The sequence below is a fragment of the Vulpes vulpes genome, chromosome 12 (genome assembly GCF_048418805.1).
Source record: "Vulpes vulpes isolate BD-2025 chromosome 12, VulVul3, whole genome shotgun sequence".
Classification (NCBI taxonomy): domain Eukaryota; kingdom Metazoa; phylum Chordata; class Mammalia; order Carnivora; family Canidae; genus Vulpes; species Vulpes vulpes.
The window spans coordinates 158,243,985-158,261,173 of record NC_132791.1 but is presented as its reverse complement, the minus strand read 5'-3'; the positions used below and the strand labels follow the sequence as shown (position 1 = coordinate 158,261,173).

The following is a 17,189-nucleotide window of genomic DNA, read 5'->3' as shown; positions in this document are numbered from 1 at the left end:
TGCTCTGAGCTCTTGACCAGCAAGGCATCTTTTGACCTCTTAGCAGCAGAGCTAAGGTGTGAGGGTTAAGCAGTTGACCTGGGGTCCCAGAGTTGGGACCCAAATACACTTTCTGATCTCAGACCCTGAGCAACTTGCTGTGCAGCACGACCTCCACAGAAACACTGCTGTGAGTTGTTTACCTTCAAAAATGTTCTGTTAGGGCAGCCCGGGTGGCTCAGTGGTTTAATGCCACCTTCAGCCCCCAGGTGTGGTCCTGGAGACCCGAGATCGAGTCCCACATCAGACTCCCTGCGTGGAATGGAGCCTGATTTTCCCTCTGTGCCTCTCTCTGTGTGTGTGTCTTGTGAGTAAATAAGCAAAATCTTAAAAATATGTTCTTTTATCAGTTATGTGCTAACACAAAGTTAATAGAGTTTTTTTTTTTTTTAATTTATTTATGATAGTCACAGAGAGAGAGAGAGAGGCAGAGACACAGGCAGAGGGAGAAGCAGGCTCCATGCACCGGGAGCCCGATGTGGGATTCGATCCCGGGTCTCCAGGATCGCGCCCTGGGCCAAAGGCAGGTGCCAAACCGCTGCGCCACCCAGGGATCCCAATAGAGTATTTTATATACAAAGAACTATAGATAGGTTTTCTAAAGTTTTCCAGTTTAAATTTCTTTTGGAGGCTTACTGTGATGTTTGAAATTTGGAAGTTCATGTAAGGGAAGTCCCTTCTTCTTGGAAGGAGAATCCCTCTGGGACAGTTGAACTGAGGAGGGTCTGAAAAACTAACTGATGATGAGGAGTGAGTTTTTTTTTTTTTTTTTTAAGATTTATTTATTCATGATATACAGAGAGAGAGAGAGAGAGAGAGAGGCGGAGACACAGGCAAAGGGAGAAGCAGGCTCCACGCCAGGAGCCCGACGCGGGACTTGATCCCGGGACTCCAGGATCGCGCCCTGGGCCAAAGGCAGGCGCCAAACCGCTGAGCCACCCAGGGATCCCCTGGGGTGTGAGTTCTTTTTATTTATTTATTTATTTATTTATTTATTTATTTATTTATTTATTTATTTATTTAAACCGTTTTTTTATTTTTTTTAAAATTTTTATTTATTTATGATAGTCACAGAGAAAGAGAGAGAGAGAGGCAGAGAGAGAAGCAGGCTCCATGCACCGGGAGCCCGACGTGGGATTTGATCCAGGGTCTCCAGGATCGCACCCTGGGCCAAAGGCAGGTGCTAAACTGCTGCGCCACCCAGGGATCCCTGTATTTATTTTTAAAAATTCTTTTGTAGTTCCCTGGACAACATCTGGATCATGTTGGGACTTAATCACTATGGGTTTAGGCATGAGAACAGCATTCCTATCTCTGAGGAGGCATTCCTGTAAAGAAGGTATTAAGTCTGTAAACATGTCTGTAGTGTGGCCGGTGCCTCCTCCCACCTCCTTTCCAGTGTGGCAGGCACTTAGGTGTCACTAGTTTTCTGGATTGGCTGCTGTGCTTTCATGTTTACCTAGAGTATCACTTATATCAGTCATAAGTTGTCCCACAGTTCATGGGGTTGGGCATTTGTCACTTACTCTGTTCTCTCTACCCTTGATGCTGTGTCTACCCAGCATCTCTCCTCAGCCTGTCCACCTGGACTGCTCAGACTCTATTGGTTGATTGGAAAACTATAGCCCATTCATGGATTCTGTTGACAGGCTGCAGAGAGGAACAGTGACTGAATTCTCAGAGGGACATTTGGGGTTGTTACAACTTGGGGTGTGCTCCTGGTATCTAGTGGGTAGAGGCCAGGGGTGCTGCCCAGCTCCCTGCAGTACACAGGACCTCCCAATGTGAGCAGTGCCTTGGCGGGGACCTGTTTTGTGCCTGCGGTCTACCATGTGCTTTTGTAGGGTCGAGGACTGTGGGCTGTGTAGGGTTCCCCTTTGGTGTGTGGAGGCGGTTTGTGTGGCCTTGGTCCACTGCAGTTTGAATTGCATTGCCTTCCCTCCCCTTGATGTTTCTGCAAGTCTCCAAGGGATGATTCCATGCACTCCACTGAGTTTTCATTGGTTTATCTTCCTGCTGAGCTCATTAGTTCTACTTCCATAAAAATGAAGTACTTTGCACCATTGGGTAGTATATTTAGGAAGTGGGGAGCATGGTCCCCATGCTGTGAGGAGGTATTAATGGGTGGCCACACCCTGTTCAGATTGTTGTTAGTCTCCTGATTGCCCAGTTTGCCAATCTTGTTGGCTTGTGTTCAGAGCACTCCATTCTTAACCAGGGAGCCAGCCCCTCTGGCTGAGATCCTCCTTCCTGCTAGAAGGGGTGGCTCTGGGGCTGCTGCCAGGACTGGGAGAGGAGAGGGTGTCCCCAGTAGTCACTGAGTGGCAGACTGGGTAACAGAGGATGTGCTCCTCATTGTCTAGTTCATCCTACACGTGATTGCCAGGTTGCTCTCCTGTAATGTACATGACTTTTGTTTTAAAACAAATGTGAAAAAAAAAATGTGAGGGACGCCTGGGTGGCTCAGTGGTTGAGCATCTGCCTTCTGCTGGGGGTGTTATCCTGGAGTCTCGGGATCGAGTCCCACATCTGGCTCCCTGCATGGAGCCTGCCTATGTCTCTGTCTCTCTCTCTCTCTGTGCGTCTCATGAATAATAAATAAAATCTTTTAAAAAAATGTGAATTTACTAAGAAGTAGAATGCAAAATTCACATCAGTTTCCCCACCACCACCACTAACTACATCAGTGTGTATTTTTTGAGAACACAGATGTGTTTATATAAAACCACAGTTCACTCGTCAAAATTTGTAAATTAACACTGATACTAAGCTGTTTTCTATTTTATGTTTTGTTAATTGTCCCCATAATGCCTTTTATGGCAGTTCTTCCTGTTCTGGGGTCATCAGTCCAGAACACATGTTGTATTTATTCTATTATTTTTTAAAAAGATTTTTATTTATTTATTTGAGAGGGAGAGAGGGAGAAGCAGACCCCCTGCTGAGCAAGGAGCCTGATACAGGACTCATTCCAGGACCCTGGGATCATGACCTGAACCCAAGGTAGATGCTTCACCAAATGAGTCACCCAGGCACTCCTACATGTTCAGAGATCATGTCTATTCTTTAATCTGGAACAGCCTTTCTTTCTTTGTCTGTCTTGCTCTTGACATTTTAAAGATTACAGGCTGGTTTTGACCCAACTTTGGATCTGTTTGGGCTTCCTAATGGTTAGATTCAGGTTTTGCATTTTGGGCAGAAGACCATAGAAAGGCTGTGTCCCCTGGTGGTCTCTCTTTAGTGTTTCTGGTACTCTGCGCTGCTTGAAGGGTCATGTCTGAAACCCTCAAGGCTTGGCTTGTTTCTCCTGTCTTCCTCTGTGCCAGCTCTTGGCTTCAGCTGCCTTGCTTATGTGGGGCCCACTGGGAGGCCAGCTTCAGCTCTTCGGTGACTTTCCTTTCCTTTCCAGCCCTTCTGTCTCCCCAAGGATCTACGGTCTTTGAGATGCACTATCCTCAAGGCTGCATTGCAGATCTTGCTTCCCCTGGGAACATGTCTTTCAGTAAGCAGTTACTAAGTCCCTCTTGGGTTTTGTTCAGAGAATACAAAGTTCCCGCTCTTGATGAATTAATAGTTTATTGTTTGATTTACAGCCCACCTGTAGCAGGGGAGCAGGGAGAGAGGTGAGGCTCTTTGAATGGAGTTGGAGCCCAGTGTGGTGGTGTAGGTTCAGGAGGTGCCGCACCCCCTCCCCATCTTCCCAAGGCCTATGTTTGAGTCTTAATGTAAAGATTCTCACATTTGTGGCCCCTTCAGTGCCACTAGAATTTTCACAGTGCCCCTACACCAAAATAAATACCTAAAGTTACCTTTACTGACTCATTAGTTCAAAACAACTGAAGGGGGATCCCTGGGTGGCGCAGCGGTTTGGCGCCTGCCTTTGGCCCAGGGCGCGATCCTGGAGACCCGGGATCGAATCCCACATCGGGCTCCCGGTGCATGGAGCCTGCTTCTCCCTCTGGCTGTGTCTCTGCCTGTTTCTCTCTCTCTGTATGACTATCATAAATAAATAAAATTAAAAAAAAAAAAAAACTGAAGGATTTGTGCCCCAAGAGCTTAGTAGTTATTTGAAGAAAAATTATATCCATACATTTTTATTTTTATTTTTATTTTTATTTTTTTAAAGATTTTATTTATTTATTCATAGAGACAGAGAGAGAGGCAGAGACACAGGCAGAGGGAGAAGTGGGCTCCATGTGGGACTCGATCCCGGGTTTCCAGGATCACACCCTGGGCCGCAGGCAGCGCTAAACCACTGTGCCACTGGGGCTGCCCTATCCATAAATTTTTAAAACCTGTTTTTTTTATCCTATTCTAAAATAAACCACTGCTAACTAATAGTCTGTATAGCTTCTCAGACTTCATTGAGACTGGATACCGCCACCTTCATTTCCTGTTCCATGTTGATTTTCTTGCGCTTGCTTTTTTCTCAAAGCAACCACTGAAAACTTAACTTTGCGAGGATGTGACGTCATCACAGAGGCTGTAATGCCATCTGCTGGTGGAGCTGAGACCTAGACGCTCAGCTAGCCTGCTCCCTCTGCGTCTGTCATCTGGTGGGTTTCGCTGAGTGTGTGTCAACTTTAAAGTATCTTCGGGGGGATCCCTGGGTGGCGCAGCGGTTTGGCGCCTGCCTTTGGCCCAGGGCGCGATCCTGGAGACCCGGGATCGAGTCCCACATCAGGCTCCCGGTGCATGGAGCCTGCTTCTCCCTCCGCCTGTGTCTCTGCCTCTCTCTCTCTCTCTGTGACTATCAAAAATAAATAAATAAATAAATAAATAAATAAATAAATAATAAATAAATGAATAAATAAATAAATAAATAAAATAAAGTATCTTCGGGTGTGCCGTGAGTTCACTGCAATGTCCCAGGCACCTCGCTGCAGTTGAGGAGCTGAGGTTTTCACGACTCATGGTTGGCCTAAACTAGTCACTGAAGCCTGGAGGTGGTGTGTTCCTATGAGAAGGGGCTAGCCCACCGGAAGTCTGCGTGAGGGCAGAAGTCAAAGTGAAGTCCTGCTGGTGCTGTCTGGTGCAGAGGGGAAGTTGGAGGACACTCAGAAACAACCAGCAGATGTGGACTAAAGAGACCTCACCTGCATTCCTAACGTAGCTTCTAGAGAAAAATGGAATTTATCTTCCAAGAAACTACTTAAAAATGGTCTTTTGGGAGGTTGTGTCTAGTTTTTCTTGACATTTGTGACAGATGAACATGAAAATGTGTGGTGTAGGAAAAGAGCAAGTGGCATCTTTTCTTAGATGCTCTCCAATTCTGGCCGTGGCCCTTTCTCCTAGATTTGGCACAATAAATGGATAAGACCTTGGGGATATTCATGAATTCCTGTAAAGAAAAAAAAAAGATTTAAAGAGATCTTTTACTTGTCTTTTTTATTTTTTAGTGCCACATGTTATCTGTTAACCATAAGTTTTGGGGAACCGAATTATGTGTTTGGATTTGTATATGGTACTTTATGACTCATCCTTTTCAACTGGTTAAATGGTGACTGAGTAAAGGAATAAATGCTTATATAACTTAAAGGGGGATGATTGTTATTATAGTAAAGATACCAGTTACTGCTTGGTCCTACCCATATTCCCTTCTACAGACCCCGTCTGTAGCACCTGTGGCAGGGCCTGCCATCTTCTCCTGTGGCATAGCTGGCTGGCCGCCTGGTCTGAGGACAGTGAGCCAGTGAGCTGGGGCAGAGGAATCTCTAGAAACAGACATGGCTGGCATTGGATGGTGGTTAGGATGTGAATTGTAGGTGGCTTTGGACTGTGCACAAGATGACAGTAGATGGTCTGGAGAGAGGGTGATAGAAGGATAGAGAGATTATACCCAGAAAAACAGAAACTTTTCCTGGAGCCCACCATGCTTCCTGGCTTCAGGAACTGTGAGGTCCCTTTTCAGTTTCCAGTGGGAGTTTTTTTTTTTTTTTTTTTAAAGATTTTATTTATTTACTGATGAGAGAGAGAGAGAGAGAGATTGAGAGGCAGAGACACAGGCAGAGGGAGAATTAGGCTCCATGCAGGGAGCCCGAAGTGGTTCTCGATCCCGAGCCCGAGCCGGGGTCTCCAGGACCACGCCCTGGGCTGAAGGCAGGTGCTAAATCGCTGAGCCACCTGGGGATCCCCCAGTGGGAGTTCTTATTAGCAAACAAGAGAGCCTTGACTAGGCCAGTTAAACTTTTGGGGGGTAAGGCAGGGTAGTTAGGAGGAAATAGGAATCATTTTAATTTTTCACTTCTAGAGTTAACCATTTCCCAAAAGATGGAGCTGTTAATGACATTTCTTTCATTTTTTTTTTTAAGATTTTATTTATTCATGAGAGACACAGAGAGAGAGAAAGGCGCAGAAACATAGGCAGAGGGAGAAGTAGGCTCCACGCAGGGAGCCCGACGTGGGACTCGATCCCGGGTCTCCAGGATCAGGCCCTGGGGTACAGGCGGCGCTAAACTGGTGCGCCACCAGGGCTGCCCCCAACATTTCTTTTTTAATGTGAGGTTTTTTATTGGCAAACAGGACAGATAATCAGATGAATTTATTCCATGAAAATATATGAAGTGGTTAAAAAATCAGAATATGCTCTCTTTGGAACCATTCTTGGGTGCCTTTTCTATGTCATTGTTTTCTAGGACTTTTTCCTCAGAAGGTTCAATGATGTGTGAGCCTCTTAATGCTTTTTGAATCAATGCTATTTGTGGCTTTAAAAGAAAAATCAACTATTGTCAGAATTTAGATGCGTGATTGGCCCAATGCGTCATCACATTGCTAATTACTACATTAGGTAGGATTGGGAGGAGGCAAAATCATTCACTGAAGAAAGGAGTAAACTGATATTAGATGTTTGGGAGGCTGCTTGGTGCCAGGCCCAGACACTGAGAACTGCATGAAGACAGAGCTGGAGTGGCCGTGGTCCTGAGCACCACTGTGTCCTCCCTGCAGTCTCCCCCAGCTCAGAGTCACCTCACTTCACACTATCCAGTTCTGTGGAAGGGCCCCCCTGCCCCCCACCAAGCCAGGAAACAGCAAATGATCTCCAAGTGCTTTCCTGCCTACATAGCTCACAGTGACTCTATCTTTTATCCCTTCTCTAGGGGTCTTGTTTGTCTCCTTGGCTTTTTAAACATTCCTGATTAATGAATAACTTAGATGGAATTTGGTTTTCTTACATTCAGTAAGCTCCTTGGTGAATTCCTAATGACTAAGGATTCTTTGATCAAGGAATTTTATCTTACTTGAATATTTGCTGCTTTGCTATGTTCCCCTACCTTCCCCCATTTTTTATGACTTAGCTTTTTTGTACCAACAAGATTTCTTTTAAGAGAGGGATAGCAGGGCAGCCCCAGTGGCTCAGCGGTTTAGTACCGCCTTTAGCCTGGGGTGTGATCCTGGAGACCTGGGATCTAGTCCCACGTCCTTCCTGCATGGAGCCTGCTTCTCCCTTTGCCTGTGTCTCTGCCTCTCTCTCTCTCTCTCTCTCTCTCTCTTTGTATCTCTCATGAATAAATAAAGTCTTTAAAAAAAAAGAGAGGGGGGATAGCAGTTGGACTGAACATCCAGAGAGGGACAAAAAAAAAGTTAATTTGTCAACTTGCTGTCACATTCAGAGATAAGTGAGTGACAGGGTTATCAGCGAGTCTCTAAGGAGGTAGGAACTTGAGTGGCAGGAAGAACTCCGTGTCCCAGGGACTTTGCACCTGCTTACCCCACTCCTCGGACTCTAATCATCTCCACACTTTCTTAAGCCACCCTTATAAAGGATCCCCTCATCCCATTTCACCTCACCATCTCACCCAGTTTTGTTTTTCCTTAACACTGGACAGCATCATACATAGTGTATTTACTTATGCCCTCCTGAACTAGAAAGTAAGCTCCCTAGCAGCAAGAACTGTCTTGTTTACTGAGGAACATCCTTGCTTCAGTGCATGGATAAGAGAGGTTTGGTGAGTATTTGTTGAATGAATGAATATGTGAGCTGGACTCACAAATATGAACCCAGATATCAAGGCCATTATATTGTTAAATCTTTTATCAACAATTTAAAACTTCCATCCACTTTTAGTGCTATCGTGTAGTATGGCTTGTACATGTCCTCAGAATGGAATATTCCTGTTTACCTCAGAGTGGCCTAAACGAGTGCCTGGCACAAGGATGGGCTCAGTAAATCCTTTTCTAACAGTGACCACATAATAGATATAGATGTCTGCATAGCTGTACAGTAAAGAACAGTGCATAATTTTAAATAGTCTGAAGGTATAGAATCTGTATTCTTGCTTCTTTCCAGTTCCCACCACAAGTCACAACTGATTTAGGAAAATGAGTTATAGAAACACTTTCAGTTCAGAGTGCTTTCTGTGTTTTGTAGTTTTCATTTTTATTTTTTTTAAGATTTTGTTTATTCGAGAGAGAGAGAGACTGAGAGAGGCAGAGACCCAGGCAAGAGGGAGAGGCAGGCTCCATGCAGGGAGCCCCATGTGGGACTTGATCCTGGGACTCCAGGATCACACCCTGGGCCGAAGGCAGGCAGGTGCTAAACTGCTGAGCCACCCACGGATCGCCTTGTTTTGTAGTTTTTAAAGGAAATCTGATACTCGTGTCTTCAGCTCATACGTGTTGGGAGCATGTCTTAATTTTCACTGTGGAGTTTATCATACTTTTTAAAAATTGTCTTTAGTTCTTTAAGGCAAAAATGCATTTGTGTTTCTAGGACTTATGTTTAAGAGAAATCTGTTGAAGTGGTCAGATCTTGGTCCAAATCTGGCAGAGTAGCAGACTCTCTTGGCCTGTTTGTGTACATCTGTCTGGCCCTCTCCAGACTTAATGCTCGGAGCCCTGGGGAGGAGGGGACACCTGGGACACAGTGGGTAAGGTGGAGAGCTTTAAATTAGGCTGGGCTGAAAAGTTTGATTTTCTTCCGTGGGAGGAGTGTTTGAAGACTTGAGCGGAGGAGTCAGATGTCAGAGCTGTCCTTCAGGAAGATAAATCAGGCAGTGATGTGTAGGGTGGATTGAAGAGGGAAAGAGACAGCTGGGGGAGCAAGTCAGAGCAGGCTAGTCAGAGATGGAGGCCAGGGGCAGTGGGGGTGGAGTGCAGAGGGTGGGAGACAGGACTGTTAGAATTGAATGGCAGCCTGCTGGGAAGGGTCTGAGTCTGTCCTTGAGTGTGGTAAAGCCACCATTAGTCAGTTTGGAAAGGTAAGGCCTGTAAAGATAGCAGGAGATTGAACCTGCAGGGCACTGCAAGGTGTAGGATTCTAAAAATTGAGTGTGGTCAGGGGAATAGGAAGTACTAGAGAATGGTATCCTTTAAACCGGTTGGAGATGAGACTCAAGGAGGAGGAAGGGATTAGGTATGGCAGATATTGCCATCATCCAGGTGGGAGACAGACGTAGGGTATGTAATTGCAGGCAAAGCATTCCAGCTTGGAAAGGAAGACCAGTGGGAATTTGGGAGACCTCTTCCAGAGACCATTGGTGAAGCCATAAAATGAGGAGTTTGTGTACTTTTTTTTGCATGCACCTAGGAAATGGGTTCTTGGTGAGGGCACAGATATGATGTACAGATCATTTTATTAGATTTACTTGATTGCAAGAAGCAAATAACTGAAGCTCTAGATTAACAAAACACAGGAAGAATTAATGACAATGACTAGAATATAGAGGAGCCTGAACAGACACAGGAACAGAGACAGTAGCAAGTGTGCTCCTCTTGTGCATCTGTGTTGCTCTTTCTGCTGCTAAGAGAGTTGTGTCCAAGGTGTGAAGGGTAGCCAGCTGCAGTTCTCAAGTTCATGTCCCACTTCCAGACCTGGACAGTCCGCCCCACTAGCAGTTTCCGTTTCCACATTATCAGGGGATAGAGTTTGTTCTGACTTGAGCTGGGTACCTATTCCTGGTCTGGTCAGCTATGACTGGGTCAGTGGTGAGGAGACAGGTTTGTGTAGTGTAAACATGCTGTCAGGAGCTGGTGGATCACCCCAAGACAGGTTGGGAAGAGGAACCATGGGGTAGCTCCTAGAAAAGGTTGTTTATAAGGTGAACAGATCACTCCCCAACTCAAAACAAATGTCCAAAATAGCAGTGAAGGCAAGGCACAGTCCCTGCTTACAACCTTGTAGGATAGAAAAATAGAAATGGATCAGGAGAACGCAAAAGAGGGTGGTTAGCTGGGGAGAGGGGTGGTCAGGAACGTTTAGGGAAGATGTGTCTTTAAGCTCTGATTTTATGGTTGAGTGATATTTCCCAGCAGGAAGAGGGAGAGGACAAAGAATATTTAGACTTGGGAAAAGTATGAGCAAGGGGACAAGTCTTCATTTTTTCATCTGTTTTCCTGCTTAAAAGTTTTTTTAAGAGTTTGTTTATTTATTATTTATTTATTTGAGACACAGAGAGAGGTAGACACAGGCAGAGGGAGAAGCAGGCTCCCCAGAGGGACCCTGGGATTGTGACCTGAGCCAAAGGCAGACGCTCAACCACCGAGCCACCCAGGTGCCCTCTTACTTTTTTTTTTTTTTACTTTTTAAAAATTTTATATAGACATGGGGCGCCTAGGTGGCTCGCTCAATTAAGTGTCTGACTCTTGGTTTTGGCTGAGGTCATGATTTCATGGGTTGTGAGGTCAAGCCCTGCATTGTTGTCCTTGTCATTGTCGACCTCATTGGCGAGTTCCACACTGAGGGGGAAGAGTTCCTGCTTGAAGATCCTCTCCTTCTGCTCTTCCCCTCACACTCATGCTCCTGTGTGCTATCTCTCCCCTCCAAATAAATAAATAAACAAACAAACAAATTTTTGAATTTTTATTTATTTATTAATGAGAGACACACAGAGAGGCAGAGATACAGGCAGAGGGAGAAGCAGGCTGCATGTAGGGAGCCTGATGTGGGACTCAATCCTGGGACCCCAGGTTCACCCCCTGAGCTGAAGGCAGATACTTAACTGCTGAGCCACCCAGGCGTCCCTGTAATAAATCTTTTTTTAAAAAAGATTTTATTTTTTTATTTCACAGGGAGAGCATAAGCAGAGGGAGAGGCAAGGCACAGGGAGCCCGACATAGACCTCAATCCCAGGACCCGTGCTGAAAGCAGATGCTTAACCAACTGAGCCACCCAGGCACCCCTAAATAAATAAATGTTTAAAAAAACTTTTATATGTAGACTCATTGTCTTAAAATGAGAGTAAGTGTAGTGTCAGCATAAGCCCCTGGGCTTGTCTAGTTGCTGGGTGTAATACTAACTGTTTGAACAACTTTGAGCTAGTTCTGACCTTTTTTTTTAACCTCAGATATTTTTCTTTTATGATTTTACAGGTTTAAAATTATAAGGAATGATGACCATTGATACTCATTGGGTTCCTGAGGGGTTGATCAGGTGATGCAAAGAGTACTTAATACTGTAACAGTTGGCATATAAGTCCTTGATGAATTTTAAGGTTGACTAAAAATAATTTAAGCTGTATCTTCTTTCTAGCTATACTTTTAAAATCTAGTTTGGTAGCTTAGGCTAAGTCTATTTAGTGATCCCTAACATAACAGTCTACTCATAAGGCTTACTCACTAAATTGTGCCTTCACTGAATGACAGCAAAGATGCATGTAGCAGTGCCTGAGAGACACCTGATAGCCACATGGATCAGCTCTTCCTTGTGTGGCTGTTGCATTCGTGAACACTGTGGCCCATCAACTAGGAGGGACCAAGAAAGAAAACCCTCGGGCAGCCTGGGTGGCTCAGTGGTTTGGTGCTGCCTTCAGCCCAGGGCGTGATCCTGGAGTCCAGGGATCGAGTCCCACGTCAGGCTCCCTGCATGGAGCCTGCTTCTTCCTCTGCCTGTGTCTCTGCCTCTCCCTCTCTCTCTCTGTCTTCCATGAATAAATAAATTAAAAAATCTTAAAGAAAGACAACCCTGTCTCCTCTGGACCTTCCTTGGTTAAAGATGGGGTGTCTTCCCCCATTTGTTCCCCTTTGGGGAGGAAATATCCCCTAATAGCATCCTAAGCTTTATATCTCTTTATTCTGACCTTACACTTGATAATTTTGTTGAGTATGGAATTCTTTGGAATTCTTTCAAGACATTGTCCTGTATTCTTCCCAATGTCCAGTGTTGCTGTTGGCAAGTTGGATGTCATTGACTTTTGGTCCTTTTTGTATCACCAGTTTTTCCATCTGGATACTTGTAGGATCTTAATTGTGTCCCTAGTGTTCTGAAATATGACATGTCTTGAGGGCAGTCTCTTTTCATCCATTATGCTGGTCCTGGTGGGTCTTCTCAGTCTGGAGGGGCCTCAGGTGCCTCTAGAAGGAAGTCCTCAGCCACAGGAGGTGGTGTCTTGCTCGTGCCTCCCTGGTTCTTTATTGAGTTTAAAGTGCTCTGAGTGTATTGCTGCCTTTTATACTCTTTTCCTATTGATGTATTTTCTTGGTTCTTCCAAAAACATGTTGGATGTTTAGTGGTAACTACTGTGCTTGATGGCAAAATTGCTTTTTTATTGCCAAATTTGAGCTCTTCATCTAGGCAAGACCTAATTTGAGAGAAAGTTGGAGAGATCTTTTCAGTGCTTAATGCATAATCAATACCCTTCTGTAAAAAATAAAGCATTTCCAACATAACTCTTCCTTAAAAGATTTACTTTGTCCCATACAGAAACTACAATGAAATAAGTGTAAAAAAAAAAAAAAAAACTTTTTATGAACATAGGAAAGTACAGGATAACTAAAAAAAACAACTGAACATGTTTAGAAATTTATTACTTAGCAATTAGCAATTAGGATCAGCCAAAACTATTTCACATAGGAACTATCACTACTGTTTAAATGTGCTTCTAACATCCCCTGGCATCCCTTATTACACAGCCGGATTCACCCCACACTTTGATGGTTGAGACTGCAGCTCCAGTGTGTTCTTACATTTCTCAAGGCTGGAGAAAAAGTGAGTATGAATATCAGATTCTCAATGTATCACTGTTTGAAGTCGTTGTAGGGTTTGAGTTTGGAAGTCCGGCTGGTATGGTTTCCAGGCAGGTGTAGGTTTGTACAGTCTAAAGTGTAGCTCCTGAAGACAGTTACTGAGGAACCCCTGGATGCACAAGGGAAGTGAGGCAGAGCCTCAGCCCGTTGGGAGGATGGGGTCGTGGGAGAGCCCTGTAGCTGTGGGGCAGGGAGAATGAGCCGGAGACCACGTACATGGCACGGTATAGGACACTCACTTGTTGCTGAGTCCTTGGCGTGCTCTCTCAATTTAATAGACATTCATGTTCTGTCAAAATAAAATGAAGGCACATCCTTACAGTGAGGCGACTTGATGTGAGTATGAATTTTGAGCAGAAGGGTTTGCTTTTCTGCCTCATGTCCAGCTTGCAGCAGATGTGGAAGTTGTTTCTCTTTTGGCCGATAATTTGTGAGAAAAATGTTCTGGTGTGAAGGTTAAGGCAGCTTACTGGGGAGTGGTTTGAAGCCTGTTGTGCACACAGATGCTGCTCAGCCAGAGCCTTGGTGGACTTAACCTGTCTGTACCAGGCCTGGCAGGGGAAGAGGTGTGCTGTTTTTCTCTGCAGACACTGTTCGTTTCTGTTGCTGTTGATCTTCTTTGGCACTCAGCGAAAAATAGTGCAATATATACAAAGGGATCTGTTGTTGAAAGAGAGATCCGTGAAGCGACATTGGTGGTGACCCAGATGTGGGAACTGTCAGATAGGCTTCAGAATAACGGGGTGGCTGTTGAATTACAGTAGAAATAAGTAACAGAACACTGTCTGGAAAATCCTCAAATATCTAGAAATTAAATCAAAGTCAAAGATGACGTCATAAGGGAAATTTGAAAATATTTTCATTTGAGTGAAAGTGAAACAAACCCCTCAGCATTTGTGGGTCTTGGTGAGAGCTGTGCCACAGAGGCTGTGATGCGATGAAGTGTGTGCTGTAGAAACAAATGAGGCCTCAGCCAGCTAAGCTTCTGCTTTGTTGCCTGCTGGCACATTGAACACAAAGCAGGCAGGAAGAGGAAATAATGAAGGTAAGAGGAGACATCCATGAAAGTGAAAATAGACATAGCAGAAAAAATCAGTGACACTGAAAATTGGTGTTTTGAAAAGATTAAATTGATACATCTCTAGCCAGCCTGAGAAAAAACACTGAAGCACTGTTAAAAGGAGGAAAAATTAAATATGAAAATTAAACATGAAATATTGATTCATCTGGTTTTCAAAGTGGCCTTAGAAACCAAAATGTGCTCACTGATGGTGTCAGTAAGTCAGGGACATATGCTGTGCCGAGTTTCCTGGCTACTGAAGGAGCTTCCCTGGTTCCATCAGTTGGGGAGGAGGGTGGGCAGTGAGGAGTTGAGAGAGTTACAGAAACAACAGTAATTTCCTCTGATTGATCTGTAGGCAGTCTCATCTTTTGTTAGATAAGGTCAAGGGCATTTTATTTTATTTTTAAAAAATATTTTGTTTATTTATTCATGATCAAGAGAGAGAAGGCAGAGTGTGACACAGGCAGAGGGAGAAGCAGGCTCCCTGCAAGGAGCCTGTTGTAGGACTTGATCCGGGATCCTGGGATCACGCCCTAAGCTGAAGGCAAACACTCAACTGCTGAACCACCCAGGTGTCCCGGTCAAGGGTATTTTAAAAGAAAATTTATATTTTTCTCTTTTTAAGATTTACTCATTTGAGAGAGAGAGCACGAGCAAGGGAAGGGGCAGAGGGAGAAGCAGACTTTCCACTGAGCAGGGAGGACTCATCCTCTCAATGCCAGGACCCTGAGATCATAACTTGTGCCAAAGGCAGACACCCAACCACCCAACCCACTGAGCCACCCAGGTGCCCCTATATTCCTATATTTACTTTTCATTGAAGGATATTATATCCTTCTCCCTAACTTTTAATTTTGAATAATTTTGAAGCTACAGAAAGTTGAAAAAAAGGTCAGTGAACATTCTGTACCTTTTTTTTTTTTAAGATTTTATTTATTTATTCATGAGACCCAGAGAGATAGTGAGGCAGAGACACACAGAGGCAGAGGGAGAAGCAGGCTCCACGCAGGGAGCCCGATGTGGGACTTGATCCCGGGACTCCTGGGGTCACGCCCTGGGCCAAAGGCAGGCGCTAAACTGCTGAGCCACCCTAGGAATCCATCCCCATTCTATACATTTTACCAAGTAGTTTGTAACTTTTTGGGAAGTCCACATTTTCTCTTTCTCAGTGCTTTTTGGTGAACCATTAGATTGTTGCAGACGTCAGGATACTTTTATTCCTTATAACTCCAGGCTACTGTCTCAAGAACAAGGATATTCTTTTACATTTCCGTAATAGTATCGTTATATCCCAAACGTTAACATAGATTCAATAATGCCTAATCCAGTCCACATTTAAGATTCTTCAGTGTTCTCTCAAATGTCTTCATACTCTTTTTCACATTCAGGGCATAATCAAATTCATGGGTTGCATGTTTGATTATCATGTCTCCTTATTAGGCTCACCACATCTTGAGTAGTCTTCCCACCTTTTGTGCTGTCACGACAGTGACATTTTTGAAGTGTTTAGACCAGTTTTTTGTAATGTCTCACATTCTGGATTTTTTAAAAAGGCTTATTTATTTATTTTAGAGAAAGAGCACGTGTGTGCACGTGAGCAGGAGAGGGGCAGAGGGAACAGAAGAAGCAGACTCCCCACTGAGCAGAGAGCTAGAAGTGGAGCTCCATCCCAGGACACTGAGATCATGACCCCAGCCAAAATCAAGAGTCAGATGCTTAACTGAGTGAGCCACTTAGGCACCCCTCACATTCTGGAGTTTAATAAACGTTTCCTTGTGATTGGATTCAGGCACAACATTTTTGGCAAAAATGCTCTATAGGTGACCAATACTTCTCATTTAATCATATCATGAGATAACTAATGTTAATTTGTTCCATTCTTGGTAATACTAAGTATAATCATTTGATTAAGGTGGTGTCTGTCAGGGAACCCTGGGTGGCGCAGCGGTTTGGCGCCTGCCTTTGGCCCAGGGCGCGATCCTGGAGACCCGGGATCGAATCCCACATCGGGCTCCCGGTGCATGGAGCCTGCTTCTCCCTCTGCCTGTGTCTCTGCCCCTCTCTCTCTCTCTCTCTCTCTCACTCTCTGTGTGTGACTATCATAAATAAAAAAAAAAAAAAAAAAAAAAAAGGTGGTGTCTGTCAGATAATACCTTTTCCTTTTTATAATTAGGAAATGATCTATGAGTGGCACTTGTAGACCTTGTATCTTCTAACCTAGCACATGGTAGCCTCTGTCCGTGATCTTTGCCTGAACGTGTTACTAGTTTAGGGGCCCCCACATAGTTTTCTAGGTCTGTCATTCCTTATATGTCCATTTGTGTTCCTTCATAAAGAAAAGCTTTATCTTTCCTCTTGTTTCTTTATTTTTTGAGTGTTACTGTGTGTGTTTTCAATGATATATTCCATTTGGGGGCACCTGGGTGGCTCATTGGTTGAGTGTCTGCCTGTGGCTCAAATTGTGGTCCCGAGGTCTTAGGATCGAGTCCCGCTTTGGGCTCCCTGTGGGGAGTCTGCTTCTCCCTCTGCCTGTGTCTCTGCCTCTCTCTGTGTGTGTCTCTCATGAGTAAATAAATAAAATCTTTAAAAGAAAAATATATTCCATTTTACCCTCAGATTTTCCTCAATTCGGCTAGGAGACTCTTTTACATTATCATTTCATCTTCCTGTTCAGAACATCTTTGTACTAGAGAATTATTCAGAAGTGAGAAGCTTACTGTGTTTCTTACAAGCCCCCAGTCCTTCATGGACAACTCTGAAGGCTGGATGTGTTCTAGAGTTCTGCCTTTTTCAGTGTTTAGAAAGATAAAGTGGTGTTTGTATCACAGATGCACACTACCTGCAGCAGGGCTTGTCATCAAACAATGTAAAGCCTCTGATAAAACATAACTGCCCCCACTGAATAGGATCACGACCAATGAATGCCTTCGTATCTGTTCTGCTCTGATTTGGTGGTCTCAGAATTGCAGGTAAGTAATGTTCTTTCTGTCTTAGAGTTATGTTGATATAGAAGAAATCATGCCCAGCAAATGTACCTTTGCTTGATTTGAAATTTTTTTTTAATTTTTTTAATTTTTATTTATTTATGATAGTCAGAGAGAGAGAGAGAGAGAGAGAGAGAGAGAGAGAG

At 44.2% G+C, this 17,189-nt stretch overlaps 1 protein-coding gene across 4 annotated transcripts in view; it reads left to right on the top strand.

The window, feature by feature from the left end:
• GNB1 (G protein subunit beta 1) overlaps positions 1-17,189 on the top strand; it is a 99,386-nt gene that overhangs the window by 28,172 nt on the left and 54,025 nt on the right. For 2 of the 4 annotated variants that reach the window (XM_026007146.2, XM_072731016.1), the window contains exon 2: positions 12,883-12,958. The exons of the other annotated variants lie outside the window; for them this stretch is intronic. The gene's annotated coding sequence lies outside the window, so the exon portion shown is untranslated. The remainder of the gene's footprint in view (positions 1-12,882; positions 12,959-17,189) is intronic. 4 annotated transcript variants of the gene reach the window in all.